An 18,547-nucleotide genomic window follows, 5' to 3' on the forward strand; every position below is an offset into this window, starting at 1 on the left:
TGGCCCCCTCAGGCCTTCCCTTGGCAACATGCTGGTTTTTGTTATATATGTTTCTGTTCACCCCACACCCTTGATACTATAGTCATTTAGTTAAAAAGAAAAGGGGGAACTGTCGTATGCTTTACATTGATTTGTTCTAGCCCTCCCCCGCCAAGAGAATTGGATCAGTCCAGTTAATTTCGCGGGCCCGCTTGGCCCCGCCCCAAGGAACCCCGGGAGAGGGTTCCTGAGTTCGAGAGTGCCAGAGTTTTCAGAGGGTTCCCAAGTACGAGAGTTCAAGAGTTCCAGAGTTAGAAAGAGAGTTTCAGAGGGTTCCCCAGTACGAGAGTTCGAGAGTTCCAGAGTTGGAGAGTTCCTGAGTTCCAGAGAAAGAGAGAGTGCTTGCGCCGCCGCAAAGAGACAGCCAAGTTCTGTTTGGTGATTAGTTTGTCTTAGTTTATGAATCGTTGTTCCTGAATAAAGAAATACAGCTTCCCTGCCCAGCCGTTGTCTCCGCGTCTCAGTTCACCACTGCGAAGCCAACCCGGCCGGCAAGAGCCTCCGAAATTTTAACAACAATAAACTCTAAAAACAAAAGAGCAAAATTAGCTCAAAAACTTATGCCATACAACTAGAAGCAAGAAAAAGAAAGGTAGCAATTTAAAATGTTCTTCAGAGTGATCCACGATAATGAAAACGGAAATGTGACCTCTATTACTGTCCTCAGTGAGAGACATTTAAGCAAGATAATAATAATAATTAATAATAATAATAATAATAATAATAATAATAATAATAATATGCTTATGGCCAGTGAAATAGCTCACCTGGGTAGTCTGCTCCTTTGTCATGTACCTAACCCAGGCTCAAGTCCAGCACCCACTCTACTGAGCGATGCTTTAGTCTCTTTCCTACATACATGGTATGTGCATGCACACACACACACACACACACACACACACACACACACTCACAGACTGGGTAGTGATATTCATGGTAAAGTGCATACATTACCATGCACAAGGGCATGAGTTCAAGTCCCTGGTATCCACTTACAGGGGGGAAGAACACTTCATAAACAGTGCTGCAGGTATCTACATAACTCTCAATGTGTCTATCTCCCCACTGCCTCTCACTTTCTGTCTCTGTCAAAATAAAAAAAAAATACATATTTTAGTTATATTCCAAAGGGCCTGTGACTATACTTTTTTTTTTTTTCCCTGATCCTGAAATCTGATATGTAGGTGGATCCAAGTTATTGTCTGGGGAGATGATATCATAGCTGGAAAAAGGACCAGAAAGCTGGATCAGGGAAAAGAGTAGTTCCCAAATATGGGAAAGGTGTATAAATATTGTTGACTGTAAACCTCATCGATTTGATGTGATCTGGGGCCCATATTCACCTTAGGAGCCTATGTGACTTCTGCATCCCCATAGATCCGAGTTCACATTCTGTGGTCATGAGTAGGAATGTTCCAGGCTGCTCCAATATCAGGGCCCATCTTCCTCAGGTGTAGTATAGAGTATGTTGTCCTTACTCTCTTCAGAGGATGGGACATTCTCTACCGTTATTGATCCAAGTTGAGGCCAAGGTCCTATGGGGGCTGACTCTATTTTCAGCCACCAGGTTCCAGATGCTAAGATGATGACAACCAGACTTCCCTGGACAGACAACCCCACCAATATGTCCTGGAGCTCTAATTCTCCAGAACCTCGCCCCACTAGGGAAAGAGAAAGAGGCTAAGAGTATGGATCGACCTGTCAATGCCCATGTTCAGCAGGGAGCAATTATAGAAGCCAGACATTCCACCTTCTGTATCCCACAGTGATCTTGGGTCCATATTCCCAGAGGGTTAAAGAATAGGAAAGCTATCAAGGGAGAGGATGGGATACAGAGTTCTGGTGGTGGGAATTGTGTGAAGTTGTACCCCTCTTATCCTATGTTTTGTCAATGTTTCCTTTTTATAAATCAAATTAAATAAAACAGAAGTATGGAATAAAAATAAATATAAAAATTTGAAAATTAAAAAAATAGAATAAAGGAAAGGTCATTGGCTGTCAATGGTAAATAGTAGATTTATTTTGTAGGCACTGAGCCTCAGTAGTAACCCTGGTAACAATTAAAAAAATGCTTACCACTTTCACTTTCAAAGTATAATTTAAAGATACATAGTTCATTGCATGTTCTATATTTAATTGTGATAAAGGTAGGTCTTGTCTATATATATATATATATATATATATATATATATATATATATATATGTTATGTTAGAAAATTGAGGTCATATTCTTTTATATTCTTTTTATTTTATTTATTCCCTTTTGTTGCCCTTGTTGTTTTATTGTTGTAGTTATTATTGATGTCGTTGTTGTTGGATAGGACAGAGAGAAATGGAGAGAGGAGGGGAAGACAGAGAGGGGGAGAGAAAGACAGACACCTGCAGACCTGATTCACCGCCTGTGAAGGGACCTGCCTGAAGGTGGGGAGCCGGGGGCTTGAACCGGGATCCTGACGCCGGTCCTTGAGCTTAGCGCCACCTGCGCTTAACCCGCTGTGCTACAGTCTGACTCCCATTCTTTTATATTCTTTATCAGTCTTTAGAAATTGGTATACTTTTAAGGCTGTTATATCTGTATCTCCTGTTCTTCACAGGTCAATATACAAAATGTTTTTATATTTTAGATTTCTGGGTGTCTGTTTGATATCTCTTTTATAAGTGTTAACTCTTTTCAATTATTTTCTACTGATCAAGGTATATATTTAAACTTCACTAGTTCCTGTAGAATTATATTCAACTATTTTGATAAAATTTAATGTTTTCTTTTTCTGTTAAACATGCTAATTATCTTGGTTGATACAGAACCAAAATCAGTCCTATTGTTACTTTCTTTCATAACTTTCTTACTGACAATTACTGATCATAATTATGTTTATTTTACAATGACATTCCAATTACTTAAATTGATGTTCATTTTTACACTTCCATTTTATCTTTTTTTTTAAAGAAAGTCTTTTGGGATGCTTTATTCCCTCATAACTTTACGTCCCCACTCCCAGCATTTTTCTGTTCAATGGTTTCTCAGAGTGCTTATGAAATGAGTAAATATGACTTAAAATTAACCTATAAGTGAATAAAACTATTTTATGTAAATAAAATGTTACCTGACTAGGGACTTGCTAAATAACACATTTAGATAGTGTTGTTACTTAACTCTGTGCAATCCGAGTTCAGACCTGGGCCCCACTTCACTGGAAGAAGTAATAATTCCTCTCTCTACCTGAGAAAGTTGTACGAAAGTGGTGAAGCTCCAGAGATGCTATCAAATGCGTATTTAGCAAGGAAGTATATTTCTATTAAGGTTTAATACATTAAAATCAAATACCCAGATTTTGTGTGATCTGGGACCCATATTCATCTTAGAGCCTATGTGACCTCTGCATCCCTATAGATCTGAGCTCACATTCTGTGGTCATGAGTAGGAACATTCCAAGCTGCCCCAATATCAGGGCCCATATTCCTCAGGTGTAGCATAGAGTATGTTGTGCAGCCAACCTTTGGAGGATGGAAATTTTTCCATCCAATGCTACTTATTTTTAATTCTTAGTTTTATTGATTTGGGTAACTTGGCTAATGATTTATTTTTATTTTTTTTTAGCTATAAGGACTCATAGATAGCCAATTTCACTGCCTTCAGAATATTGTTTCCTTTCTTTTAAAATATGTTTTATTTTATTGACAGAGAAGTATAGATAGATATTTTGTTCTATGTCTATCCAATAATAAACAAATTAAAATATTAAAAAAAAGAAAAGAGATTACAAAAAAAGAAGTCTAGTGTGAGAGTGAAAGGAATTCCTGAGGAAGAGGACTGGGTGAAGGTAACACATACCATATCCAAGGAAATTATAAATGAGAATTTTCCTCATCTGGGCAATCCACAGAACATAAGCTCCTAGGAAGCAGAGCATACACACCATTCCTAACTGCAATAAATAAATAAATAAATAACTCCAAGGCACATAATTGTAAAACTGCCAAAAAAGTCAATGACAAGAAAAAAAAATATTGCAGGCTGCTAGGGAAAGAAAAGAAGTGACATACAAAGGTAGAGTTATCAGTGAGTCAGGCGGTAGCACAGTGGGTTAAGCACACATGGAGTGAAGGGCAAGGACCAACCAGCCTAAGGATCCTAGTTCCAGCCCCCTGCTCCCCACCTGCAGGGGAGTCACTTCACAGGTGGTGAAGCAGGTCTGCAGGTGTCTACCTTTCTCTCCCCCTCTCTGTATTCCCCTCCTCTCTCCATTTCTCTCTGTCCTATCCAACAACGACGATGTTAACAACAATAAAAACTATAACAATTAAAAAAACAGGGTAACAAAAGGGAAAATAAATATTTTTTTTAAAAGGGTAGAGTTATCAAGCTTTGCTTCACACATCCTAGCAGCAAAGAGAGAGTGAAATGATAGATTCAAAGTAATAAAAGGTAAGAACTGCCATCCATGAATACTTTACCATGTAAAGTATCCTTCAAATATTAGGGAGAAATAAAGGTTTTCTCAAACATGCAGAATTTAAAGGAATTTGTCGCCATCAACCCCACCAAGAATTAAAAAAGGAAAGAAGCAAGAAAAGAAGCAAAGGATTACATGTTCTAAGCAAGGTGATCAAAGGTAGAACAGCACTAAGAACATAACAGAAATAGAAAAGGACAATAAAATAGTAAAGGGGAGGGAATTAATGAACAGAACAGTACAAGCAAATGTCAGTTAAGCAGTACCAACTTAATAAGGAATTTTCAGATATAATATATTAGTTATTATACTTATAGTAACCACAATATACAATATTAAAAATATCTAAAGAAAGTACAAGTGAAATCTGTACAGAAATTATAGAAACTCATCCATACAAAATGATGGAAGCACATGGGAAAATAATCAATAATCTAAAACAACCTCAAAATAAAAATCATAATTAATATTTAAAAAATCACTTATGTCAACAAAAACCATGATTATGAATGGGCTAAATTCACCTGTGAATAAACTCAGATAGCAAAATGGGTTTCAAAAAGAACAAGATCCATCTATTTTATTTCTTCAGGAAACACACAATCCAAGGAAAAGACAAAGCTTAATCTGAGATGTTGGAACAAGATGTTCCAAACCAATAGTGCAGAAAGAAGGGAAACAAAAGCTATTCTGTATGTCAGATAAAATAGAATTTCAGGCAAAGAAAGTACTCAGAGACAGAGACACTAGAAATGGTAAAAGGATCAATCCAACATGAAGACTTAACCATAATAAAAATATATTCTCGGGGCTGGGTGGTGGTACACTTAGTTGAGCATACATGTTACAGTGCTCAAGGACTCATGTTTGAGCCCTCGGTGCCCACCTGCAAGGGAAAAGCTTTGTGAGTGGTGAAAGCAGGGCTTCAGGAGTCTCTCTCTGCCCCCCTCCCTTCCTATCATCCCCTTCCCTTTCATTTTTTGGCTGTCTCTATCCAATAAATAAATAAAAATAAAAAATAAAAGATTATATATATACATATATATTCCAAATACAGGTGCACCCAAATATATAAAATAAATACTGTACTCAAAGGAGATATTGATCATTGATAGCAACACAATAATGGTAGGAGATCTTAATACACCACTCACAGGGAGACAGATCATCTATTAAATAATAATAGGTATAGGTGTGACTTGGAAAGAATGAATAAAAATGAGAAAAATTAAATAGATAGATAGACAGACAGACAGATAGATTTAGCTATATAGTCAAACTATATCTGTGACCTTGAGATATCTATTGCTGTTTCCACCAGAGGAAAAAAGAGACACAGAACTCTGGTGGTGCAAATTGTGTGAATTTATACAGTTATTATCTTATAATTTTGTAAATTATTATTAAATCATTAATAAAAAATAAAATACCACTTTCATTCTAACCTAGCTTGTGAGGAACCAATTACATATGTTTCATAGTAAGACTTTAATCTGTATTCAATTCAGAAAAAAAAGTTCTCAAGTTTAATGACCTTATAAATAAATTGATTATTGGTTAAATTCTGCCAGGGCACTATGATTAAATATACATTTTCAAGGATGTAAACCTCTGATTCTGAACAAAAATAAAAGTGACTATAACCTCATCTCTTCAGTTTGTTTCCTTGGCATCGTTACTTCAGAGATCTCTACTTCCCAGACTCACATATCACACTAGATCTATTTGGTGAACATACCATAATAAATCACTTGAAATTTAATTATATGCCAAGTTCCACTGATTGATTCCATTTTTATTAGGTTTTTTTTAATGCCCCATGGTTTATATGCTCCTGAATATATAGCACTGAGACAAGTTGGTTAAGTCTCACATTTAGATCCACAGGGTGAATTTTCACAGTGACATCATATTATCATGCTTAAAACCAAGCTATTTGAAAGATAGTATGGGAAATTGTGTCTGCTCCTTTGCTTTATTTGTTTGGCATTTTTAGACAGAACATATTTAAAATATATTTTTGGATGCACCTATCTATGTTGAAGCCCTGAAGACTAGTCTATTGAAAATTGTTTTATTTTTTAATTAATTTCCACAGTGTTAAATGTAAATGCAGATGTTTATAGAAACTAAGGATAGGGGGAAAACACCGAGTTATTGAGACTCACAGCTAATCTCACATACAGTTATACAAAGTGATTTATAAATACCTAAATGTGTTATAAACAATTTTCAGTTAGTTGGTGTTCATGGGGACTCAAATAGCAGGTGATGAACCAGGGAGATTGTTGCAAAGAACACTTTACATCTGTAATATTAACTTACTGCTTTCCTGAGTGATTCCTGAGGAGATAATGTTTTATTTCCTGTTTTCAACAGACAGAGATAACATGGTAAACAGTACCATTCCATTTGTTGCTTTTAGCTTGTTCATGGTAAATTTTTAAAAATAATAATAATATTGAAGACTTTCAGACCAATCTGGAACATTAGGGAAAAATGACATTTTTTATTATATTCCCATCTAAGTTTTAGGATTAAGCTATTTTGGGTTGTAAAAACCTCTGTGAATGCACTGTGTTCCTGTGTGTTAACCTTCAAGTAATTATTGTTAGTTGCTTTGAGGTGTGGAATGAGAAACTAGCTTTTGTAATAACTGCATCCTAACAATAAAAGTTTCATTGTTAGGAGGTACATTCATTATTCCCATCTCCACTTTAAATAAGGAATACTGTAAAACACAAGCTGTTGAACAATCTGATTCTGGTCATACTACTAAGAGCCAAGTTTAGAATTCAGCAATCTATGTGTGTGTGTTTGTTTGTTTGTTTATTGTTATTGATTTAATAATAATCAACAAGGTCATAGGATAAGAGGGTTACAATTCCACATAATTTCCACCATCAGAGTTCTGTATCCCATCCCCTCCATTGGAATCTTTCCTATTTTTTATCCCTCTGGGATTATGGACCCAGGATCATTATAGGGTGCAGAAGGTGGAAGGTCTGGCATCTGTAATTGCTTCTCTGCTGAACATGGGCATTAGCAGGTCGATACATGCCCCTAGTCTATTTTTATCTTTCTCTATTGGGGCAGCGTTCTGGAGAGGTGGGGTTCCAGGACACAATGGTGAAGTCATCTGCCCAGGAAGTGAGACTGGCATCATCATAGCATTTGTAACTTGGTGGCTGAAAAGCATTACAATATAAAGCAGAATAAAATTTGTAACAACCAGGAATCTAAAGGTAAGAATATAGCAGATGAGATTTGGAGGGGGGGGTCTCCATTTTGGAAAAAAGCTAGGAAGTCAATTTTAGGTATATTCAAAGGGCCTCATGATATTACTAATTTTGCTGGAGCCAGACAGCTAAGATGATGCAGGTGGGCTAAAAGTAGTGTCTGGGGAGATGGTGTCAAAGTTAGGAATAGGGCTAGAAAGCTAGGTCGGGGTAGAGAGTAGCTCCCAAACAGGGGGAATGTGTATAAATAGCATTAACTCTAAACCCCATAGATCTGATCTGGGGCTCATAGTCAGCACAGGAGCCTGTGTAACCTCTGAATCCCTGTAGGCCTGAGCTCACAGTCCATGGTCAGAGCTAGGAACATTCTAGGCTGTACTTGTTTCAGGATTTGTCTTCCTCGAGTGGCAGAGTGTGTTGACTCAGTCTCCCTTCAAAGAGTGGGGCAGTACCTGCCATTGTTGTTCCACATTGAGGAGGGTCCACAATGCTGTTCCTGATGGAGATGACCAGAGATGGTAAAGAGAGGACTATGTTAGAAGTCTAGCCTATCACATCTACTTGGGAATCCCAGCATTCCCTGACTAGGGTGCTGGATGGTGGGGTGGTCTGATAGTTACCAAGAGAGTCATAGTTACAGTATGCTAGTCTCTTGCTCTTATCCTCTTATCCAGCTTTTGTAATCCTTTTTTATCTGACAACATTAGTCTTAGAGTGATTGAGGGAAGTGAAACAGGAAATAGGTGAGGAGGGTAAGTAGAAATTATATGATTGAGTAGTTTATGGTGTCATTTTTAGGTCTTTTTTCTTGCTTGCTGCACTTATTGAGTCACTGCAAACTATTGTGTACTTTTATTTTAAGATGTATATTATCCCCTAACTTACATGTGTACATGAGCTCTATCTCATGGGGCCTGGTCTATATCTAGGTTCTGTAGCTTTGTTAGGAAGTACACCACCCAAAATGGACTTTAGTAGTCCTATGAGCTAGGAAAGGTCTCACTAGAGTAAAGGAGCAAAAGGGTTACTATCCCACGTGTGGCATCTCTGGACACCATCTGAAGTGAAACATGTCGAGGTGGTACTGGTTGCATTGATTTGGCTGAGATCAGCAGGTGCAGTTTGACAATGGTATAGATTGAGAGAAACATGAAGGAAAAGTAGCCATGCCCCAGGGGTTCCAGGACTGGGAGAAATATGGGTATTACAGAGAATGAGGAAGGTTCCTGATGTCTTAGAGTTTAAGAAGGCAACAGATAGTTATTATTGTAACCAAGTGACTTGAGGATTTGGTTGACTTTGGAAATCCTATGGTTAGGATTTACTGTACTATCTAAGACTTGACCATGATTTATAATATTTAATGTTATTTACAAATAACTATTATTTTATTTTACAAATAACTATCTTATATACTGACAAGACCAGTTGCTTCTGGTCTCCCTGGTCAAAGGCTATAGATGATTTGATATTTCAAAGAAAAAAAGTAACTATTAGAACTGTATTAACCATTTAAAATTCAACCAGGTTGCAAATTTGAAACCTTCAGTGCTTACTCATACTCAGAACTGGGGTCTATGGATCAAAAAGTCTGAGTCATTCAATCTATTTTCCCGTCTCATGTTGATTAAATAGTGATTTATAATTAATAGGAGTGTATATTAACATCATTCCCGCCACCAAAGGTTTGTGTCCCTATCCCCACACACCTATAGTGGAGCTGAAAATCTGCCCTCATCCTTACTCCCCAGAGTTTGTTTTTTTTTCCCTTTGATGCAATACACCAAACTCAAACAAATTCTATTTTGCATTTCCCCTTCTGTTCTTTTTTAAACTTCTGTTTTATGAGTGGGATCATGCTATACCCATCTTTCTCTTATTTATCTCACTTAACATAATTCCTTCTAGCTATCTGAGATGGGTTGGAGAAGGTAGGTTCATTATTCTTAATAGCTGAGTAGTATTCCATGGGGTATATATACCACAACTTTCTCAGCCATTCATCTGTTGTTCTGTACTTGGGTTGTTTCCAGGTTTTAGCTATTACAAATTGTGCATCTATGAACATATCTGTATATATATTTGAGATGGGTGGCTTGACTCCTTTGGATATATCCCTAGGAGAAGAATTATAGGGTAATAGGAAATGTCCATTTCTAGACTTGTGAGAGTTCTCCAGACAGATCTCTACAGGGGTGGGACTAGTTTATATTCTTATCAGTAGTGCAGGAAAGTTCCTTTGGCCTAACTACCTCTTCAGCATTTGCTGTTGCTGTTGTTTCTGATGTATAACATTCTCACAGGAATGAGGTGGTATCTCACTGTTGTCTTTATTTGCATTTCTCTAACAATTAGTGACTTGGAGCAAGTTTTAATATGTTTGTCTGCCTTTTGTATCTCTTCTGTAGTGGATATTCTTTTTTTAAATTTTATCAGAGCACTGCTCAGCTCTGGCTTATGGTGGTACAGGGAATTGAACCCGGGACTTTAGAGCCTCAGGTATGAAAGCCTCTTTGCATAACCTTTATGCTATCTACCCTCTGCCCTGTAGTGGATATTCTGTTCATATTCTCTCCCCACTTTTGGATTGGGACATTGTTTTTTTGTTTTTGTTTTGCTACAATATATGTTTCTTTAATCAATATACAATGCTATTCCCTGGCAGGGCATAATAGAATGTAACAAATGGAGTATTCTATTATATGCCAAATATGGAAGTCCAAAGACAGTATCAGCAACATGATCACAGTGAAGTTTGCAGTGGCATCTCTTTGTGAAATCAACTAAGATTAAAATGTGGAATTGTATTGTGTCTTCCCCAAACTGAACAAAGCTTTCCTACAAAGTCTCTCTCAATCTACTGACCAAGATCACTTACTGACTTAAATTTCTATGCTGTTGCCATTCAAACTGAGCTTTGGATCCTAAAATTGTCTTCTTATACCTGGACAACTTAATTCTTTAAAGGTGTATTGTTCATGATAATCTAATTAAAAGGGTACTAACTTCATCTTCACTGACACATGAGAAAAAGATTCACAAAAAGGCTTTGGTAACTTACTCAAGGTCATCCAATCATGGCCACAGTCAATATTCCTATGCAAGTAATCTCACTTTAAAATGCAAGTTGTTAGAAATGAATGAATGAAACTTTCTCCTGTATCCTCTAGCCAAATCTAACCTATTTCATTATTTACTTATTTATCTTGCAAAAGAGAGAGGAGGAGATAGGTAAATAAATAGATGATAGATAGATAGATAGATAGATAGATAGATAGATAGATAGATAGAACTGAGTGCCACTCTGGCAAAGTTAAGCAGAATAGCAAATACAGGGTCTCAAGTACACAAATCCTATGCTCAACCTGCTGGGCCACTAATTTTGTTTAGAAATCTCTGTTCCATACTTAGCACTTGCAACAAACATTATGCTTTATTTGAAGTATAATTTTTATTTGCTATGCCTTAATGTGACAAAATTGTCTAAGTCCATTATCAATCTGAAAGAGGCATTGTTGCTTTGACTCACCCAACAACTACAGCTAATACTTAGAAAATCCAAAATACTGAATTTTAAAATATATATTAATTGAGGAACTAAAATAGAATATAAAATTCCTGGCCTAATATCCTTGCCAATTAGTTGAGTACTCAGCAAATGAGAATTAATAATATTATGAACATCATTATAATCGAATTCATCAAATAACTTTTATGTGAAATCTTCAGCAACATAAACAAGAACATGCAATTCTAAATATGTGCTTAAAAAGTAACACTTTCATGTAGATCAAATACAGCTCTGGAACACTATATATAAAAAATTAATAAATATTACCTTGTAGGTACTTTCTCTAGTATCAAGCTAAATGCCATGAAGACTAAACCATTTGGTTTTCATTAAATCATTTTTGTCTCGGGGTCAGGTGGTGGCACACCTGGTTGAGTACACATGTTACAGTGTGCAAGGACCCGGGTTCAAGTCTTCAGTCCCCATCTGCAGAGCAGAAGCTTTGCAAGTGGTGATGCAGTGCTGTAGGTGTTTTTCTGTCTCTCCTCATCTCTATCTCTAACTACTCTCTCAATTTCTGGCTGCCTCTATTCAATAAGTAAAGATAATTAAAAAAATAAAAAAGATAGTATTAAAAATTTGTATCAAAAGAAAAAAGATTGGTAATCCTTTTTAACTTTGAAAATAAAGGAATCTTACAAATTATAATATGAAAAACTAATTTACAAAAAAATAAAATTTAAACTGAAATCCAGATAATTTGAATGATGATTTCATCAGTTTCATTCTTTTTCTTAAGCAATGGTTTTAGCTGGGAATAAAGTATGTGGCTACACTTTAGAGATAGTGTGGGAATAAGGCAACCTTACAATTTATGTTATGCTAAATATGAACTTGTTTTTAAAGATGAAGTCTTACTAACTTCATCTTTAAAAATAAGTATGACTATTTTTGTTGACAAGCTGTTTCCTGGGAAATCAACTAAAGGCTTTGGTCCCACCTGGAGAGAACAATAAAGAAAGGCTTCCACCAAAATGACTCACAAAATCAGATCAGAAATTGGAAAATATCACTCTATTATATTTATTTTTAATCACCATCACCATCCAAAACATTTTTGACTAGATATCTTGTAATGAAGAATCTCTGGACAAAAGGCTATACAATCAGACAAATAGAATATAAACACTCAGTGAGATGAAATAGCAAAGTCCAGAGAACATGAACATGCTTTAGTTAGACTTTATTCCTCCAGTTCCTTCAACAGATTGAGATAAATCAAAATCTTTATTAGCAATATTGTCATTAATTTTATTGATTTATACATCACATTCCATTTCTGAGGTTTTGTTTCATTTTCCAAGACACATTTCCTAAAGAGTTTTAGCACACAAAACGAGGGCATCTTGTTGCTTATGTTCTCCCCACAGTCTAATGACTTCCTATGATCTAGTCCTGGAGAACAGCTCTCTGTTCTAGCTTTCAGGAGTGGGAACTGCACTCAGGGCAAGGTCTTATACACATTTTTTTTTAATTGGGGAATTAATGTTTTACATTCAACAGTAAATACAATATTTTGTACATGCATAAGATTCCCCAGTTTCCCATATAAACAAACAACCCCCACTAGGTCCTCTGAATCCTTCTTGGACCTGTATTCTCCCCACCCACCCACCCCAGAGTCTTTTACTTTGGTGCGATATGCCAATTCCATTTCAGGTTCTATTTGTGTTTTCTTTTCTGATGTTGTTTTTCAACTTCGGCCTGAGAGTGAGATCATCCCATATTCATCCTTTTGTTTCTGACTTATTTCACTCAACATGATTTTTTCAAGGTCCATCCAAGGTCGGCTGAAAACGGTGAAGTTACCATTTTTTACAGCTGAGTAGTAAGTACTCCATTGTGTATATATACCACAGCTTGCTCAGTCACTCATCTGTTGTTGGACACCTGGGTTGCTTCCAGGTTTGGGCTATTACAAATTGTGCTGCCAAGAACATATGTGTACACAGATCTTTTTGGATGGATATGTTGGGTTCCTTAGGATATATCCCCAGGAAAGGAACTGCAGGATCATAGGGTAAATCCATTTCTAGCCTTCTGAGAGTTCTCCAGACTGTTCTCCACAGTGGTTGGACCAATTGACATTCCCACTAGCAGTGTAGGAGGGTTCCTTTGACCCCACACCCTCTCCAGCATTTGCTGCTGTTAACTTTTCTGATTTATGACATTCTCACAGGAGTGAAGTGGTATCTCCTTGTTGTCTTTATTTGCATTTCTCTGACAATCAGAGACTTGGGGCATTTTTTCATGTGTTTCTCGGCCTTCTGGATCTCTTCTGTGGTGAATATTCTGTCCATGTCCTCCCCCCATTTTTGGATGGGGTTATTTGTTGTCTTGTTGTTGAGTTTGGCAAGCTCTTTATATATGTTGGTTATTAAACTCTTGTCTGATGTATGGCATGTAAAGATCTTCTCCCATTCTGTGAGGGGTCTCTTGGTTTGGGTAGTGGTTTCTTTTGCTGTGAAGAAGCTTTTGAATTTGATGTAGTCCCATAGGTTTATACTTGCCTTAGTCTTCTTTGTAATTGGATTCATTTCATTGAAGATGTCTTTAAAATTTATGCAGAAAAGAGTTCTGCCAATATTTTCCTCTAAGTATCTGATAGTTTGTGGTCTAACATCCAAGTCCTTGATCCATTTGGAATTTACATTTGTATCTGGTGAAATACAGTGGTTCAGTTTCATTCTTCTGCATGTTTCAACCCAACTGTTTCCAACACCATTTGTTGAAGAGACTCTGCTTTCCCCATTTAATAGTCTGAGCCCCTTTGTCAAAGATTAGATGTCCATAGGTGTGGGGGCTCACTTCTGGGCTCTCAATTCTATTCCACTGGTCAGTGTGTCTATTCATGTTCCAGTACCAAGCAGTTTTGATGACAATGGCCCTATAATACAATTTGAGATCTGGGAGTGTGATGCCTCTGGTTCAGTTCTTTTTTCTCAAGATTGTTTTGGCAATTCTAGGTCTTTTCTGGTTCCAGATAAACATTTGTAGCATTTGTTCTATTCTCCTAAAAAATGTGGTTGAGATATTGATGGGGATAGCATTAAATTTGTAGATGGCTCTGGGTAGTATATTCATTTTGATGATGTTAATTCTACCAACTCATGAACATGGAATATCTTTCCACTTCTTTGTCTCTTTTTCAATTTTCTTGAGTAGTGACTCATAATTTTCAGTATACAAGCCTTTCACTTCTTTGGTTAGGTTTAATCCTAGATATTTTATTGTTTTTGTTGCTATAGTAAAAGGAATTGATTTCTGGATTTCAATTTATTCTAGCTTAGTGTTTTCATAGAGGAATGCCACTGACTTTTGAACGTTAATTTTTTAGCCCGACACCTTACTGTATTGCCTGATGATTTACAAAAGCTTCTTACTGGATTCCTTAGGTTTTTCTGTGTATACTATCATGTCATCTGCAAATAAGGAGAGTTTGACTTCTTCTCTTCCAGTTTGTAGGCCTTTAGTTCCTTGCTCCTGCCTTATTGCTATGGCAAGAACTTCCAATACTATGTTGAATAGTAATGGTGATAGTGGGCATCCCTGTCTAGTACCTGATCTGAACAGGAATGCTTCCAGTTTCTCACCATTGAGTATATGTTAGCTATAGGTTTGCTATATATAGACTCCACTATCTCCAGGAATTTGCCATCTATTCCTATTTTTTGTAGTGTTTTGATCATAAAGGGATGTTGTATTTTGTCAAAGGCTTTCTCTGCATCTATTGATATGACCATCTGGGTTTTGGTCTTGCTTTTGTTGATGTGGTGAATCACATTGATTGACTTATGTATATTAAACCAACCTTGCATGCCTGGGATAAACCCCACTTGGTCATGATGAACAATCTTTTCAATATACTGCTGTATCCGGTTGACTAGAATTTTTTTCAGTATTTTAGCATCTATGTTCATCAGAGATATTGGTCTGTAGTTTTCTTTTTGGGTTGTGTCCCTGTCTGCTTTTGGTATCAGAGTGACGTTAGCTTCATAGAAGTTGGCAGGGAGTATTCTATGTCTTCAATCTTCTGGGAGATTTTTAAAAGTAGAGGTATTAGTTCTTCTTTGAAGGTTTTGTAGAATTCATTTGTAAAACCATCTGGTCCAGGACTTTTATTTTGGGGGACATTTTTGATAACTGTTTCAATTTCATTGGCTGTGATGTGCCTGTTTATGTTATCCACTTCCTCTTTACTTAGTTTTGGGAGTTGGTAGGTATCTAGGAAATCATCCATTTCTTCCAGGTTCTCTAGCTTGGTGGCATATAGTTGTTCATAGAAGCCTTGCATGATATGTTGAATTTCTGCGGTGTCAGTTGTGATATCTCCTCTTTCATTTACTATCCGATTTATTTGGGTCTTCTCCCTTTTTTGCAAATTTTATAATTTAGTTGTCACTCACTACTTAGTCATGGCTACAAAAATGACATGATATTTCCTAATTAGACAATAAGAAAAGAAAACAGAGTGGAAGCCCTTTGTGAAAAAGGAAAATGTCAACATTTTTGAGAGATGGAAAAAAATACATAGTGAACTTTGAATTTGAAACCATGGAGCTAAAGGGCCAAGGTTGTCTGACACTATCAAATTGTTTTAAATAGATGTTATAATTCTTTCTTATTCGATTTTTAAGGAAATTCTTTGTAGAAGCAGTAAATATGTTACATCTGTTTTTTGCAGGAAAGAACAACATATATATAATGACTTCAGACAGCAGCCCCGCCTCCATTTTCTTTTTCTTTTACCTTCCAAACAACCAGAAAAAAAACACAAAATCTGTCACATTACATTTTAGAAGAGGATGCAGAGAGATGCACAGGGAAACTATTCAGGAAATTAAAAGGTATGAGGGGAGGAGGGGGGAAGATGGCGGAATGAGAAGCTGCTAGTGTCCTGAGCTCCGACTACATCTACTGGAAATGGTAGGATTTTTGCCTTTAGTAGGACAGCCAATAAGGGGTCCTAGTGGTGACACCAAGGAGGTGACTATAACTCAATTTGGGTTAGAAAATAGAGTAAAAAGAATGGGAAAAAATGTTTTTTAATTATTATTCCCGAAGTGCACCCCATCCCCCCCATAACCAGTCCCTGGGGGCCAGAGATCTGCTCCTAGCAGGCTCCCCTGCTGAGGTTCTTTACCAAGATTCCTGTCCCATGAGGGAGTGTCATTCATTCTAATTATATTCCCTTCTGAAAACTTTGGCCTTTTTTCTTTCTAAGTAGCCAATCAGCTTCCTCTTCTCAGGGGGCCTGAGGCAATCTGGAGCCATCCAAGCAGAAGACAGGACAGGTTTTTTACTCTGTTCTATTTTATTATCAATACAAGATAAACATGTATCCCTTTCCCCCTCTCCTTCAGGTTGACCAGAATTAACTCTTAGTGTATTTTCCATTGCTAGGGGACGGGGTGTATTATTCACTGCTAAAATAAGTTGTTTTCACTCTTGCTACCACCCCTACCCATTCTCTCCCTCCCCATAGCTAATTAAATAATAAAAAATAAATTAAATAATAAAAAAATAAATTAAATAAATTAAAAATAAATTAAATTAAAAAATAAATTAAATAATAAAAAATAAATTAATTAATGAAAAACTCTTTCCTTTCACTGCTCTTTTATTACTGTTCTTTTTCTTATCTTTTTCCTTTTTTCTCTCTTTTTTTTCTTCTTTTTCTCATTCTTGTCATGCTTTCTTCCTTCCTCCTTCAGCTTTCTGAATTCACTGATACAAGTTTGGGAATTATTTTGGGAAAGGTATCTGACTCAGAGTGGACTCTTTCTGCGTGTATCTCTGCTCAACTTCCCTTTATCCTTTAGCTACCCCTAGAATATACAGTGGAGTATATCTGCATAACTGTTCTATTCCTGCTATTCTTATCTCGTCCTGAATTTTTTTTTTTTTTACTTTCTTTACAATCAGCTGCCTCTGCTCAGGAGGCTTGAGGCAATATGGAACAGGTTTTTTACCCTGCTCTATTTTATTATTAATATTATATAAAGGTGTATCTCTTTCCCCTCCTCCTTTAGGTTGACCAGAATTAACTCTAATGGTATCTTTCATTGCTAGGGGACCAAACATCTTATCCATTGCGAGAGGAACTTGTTTCACTACTCCTACCTCCTCTACAGACTCTCCCCTTCTCCCTGCTCCTAGCTAATTAAAAAAAGAAAATAAAATAAAAATAAATTAATCAATTAATCAACTAAAAAACTTTACTTTCACTGCTCCTTTATTACAGCTATTTTTCTTATCTTTTTCTTTTCTCTCTCTTGTTTCTCATTTTTATCTTGTCTTCCATTTCTTCCTTCCTTGTTCTTTGTCTTTCTGAATTCACAGATATTCATTTGTAAATTATTTTGGGGAAGAAACCTGACTCAGAATGGACTCTCTATGTGTGTATCTCTGCTCCACTTCCCTTTCTCCTCTAGCTACCCCTAGAATATACAGTGGATAGTAGATTTGCATAATTGTCTATTCTTGCTATCCCTTATTTCCTTTCTCTTTCTTCTTCACGTGGACTAGGTTGCTATTTTTTCATGGACTGGAGACATTGTTTGGCTAACTGGTAGTGGTTAAACTGCTTCAATCCTTGCTTCAGTTGCTATTGTAATTTCTGAGGTTGGTGACTGCATTTGTGATAAACGTATTTAGTACAGTGTTGCTTGTACTCAAAACACAATAAATAACTGAGGAACAACAGAACATAAAAATAAGAAACACATAAATAAAAAAATGGGTAGATCAAGAGCAAATAAAACTGGGACTACAATAAATGAAGACAAGAGCCCAGAAGAAACTACAAATAAGCCAGAAGTAACCATAGATAAGAAAAGTATGCAAGAAATAATAAACTTATTAATCATAGAAATGAAAACAACATTGGAGGAAAGGAATGGCAGTATTAGGGAAACAACAGTTAAGACTCCCCAAGGAAAATACTGATTACCTTGAGGCAACTAGAGAACTGAAAGCTGAAATAGCTGAACTGAGAAAAGAAGCTGAGGGAAGGGAAAGCAGACTAACATAAGCAGAAAACAGAATTAGACAGAGGATGAGTTAGAGAAAACAAAGAAAGAGGTGAAAGTGCTCAAAAAGAGATTGAGAGACACTGAAAACAACAACAGAGACATATAGGATGATCTCAAAAGAAGTAACATTCATATAATTGGCCTGCCAGAGGAAGAAAGAGAGGAAGGGGAAGCAAACATTCTAGAGGAAATAATAGAAGAAAACTTCC

At 36.5% G+C, this 18,547-nt stretch overlaps 1 long non-coding RNA gene across 2 annotated transcripts in view; it reads right to left on the reverse strand.

Annotated features, from left to right (window-relative positions):
- LOC132540732 (uncharacterized) overlaps positions 1-18,547 on the reverse strand; it is an 820,348-nt gene that overhangs the window by 597,269 nt on the left and 204,532 nt on the right. The gene's annotated exons all lie outside the window — the stretch shown is intronic.

The sequence above is a fragment of the Erinaceus europaeus genome, chromosome 10 (assembly GCF_950295315.1).
Source record: "Erinaceus europaeus chromosome 10, mEriEur2.1, whole genome shotgun sequence".
Classification (NCBI taxonomy): domain Eukaryota; kingdom Metazoa; phylum Chordata; class Mammalia; order Eulipotyphla; family Erinaceidae; genus Erinaceus; species Erinaceus europaeus.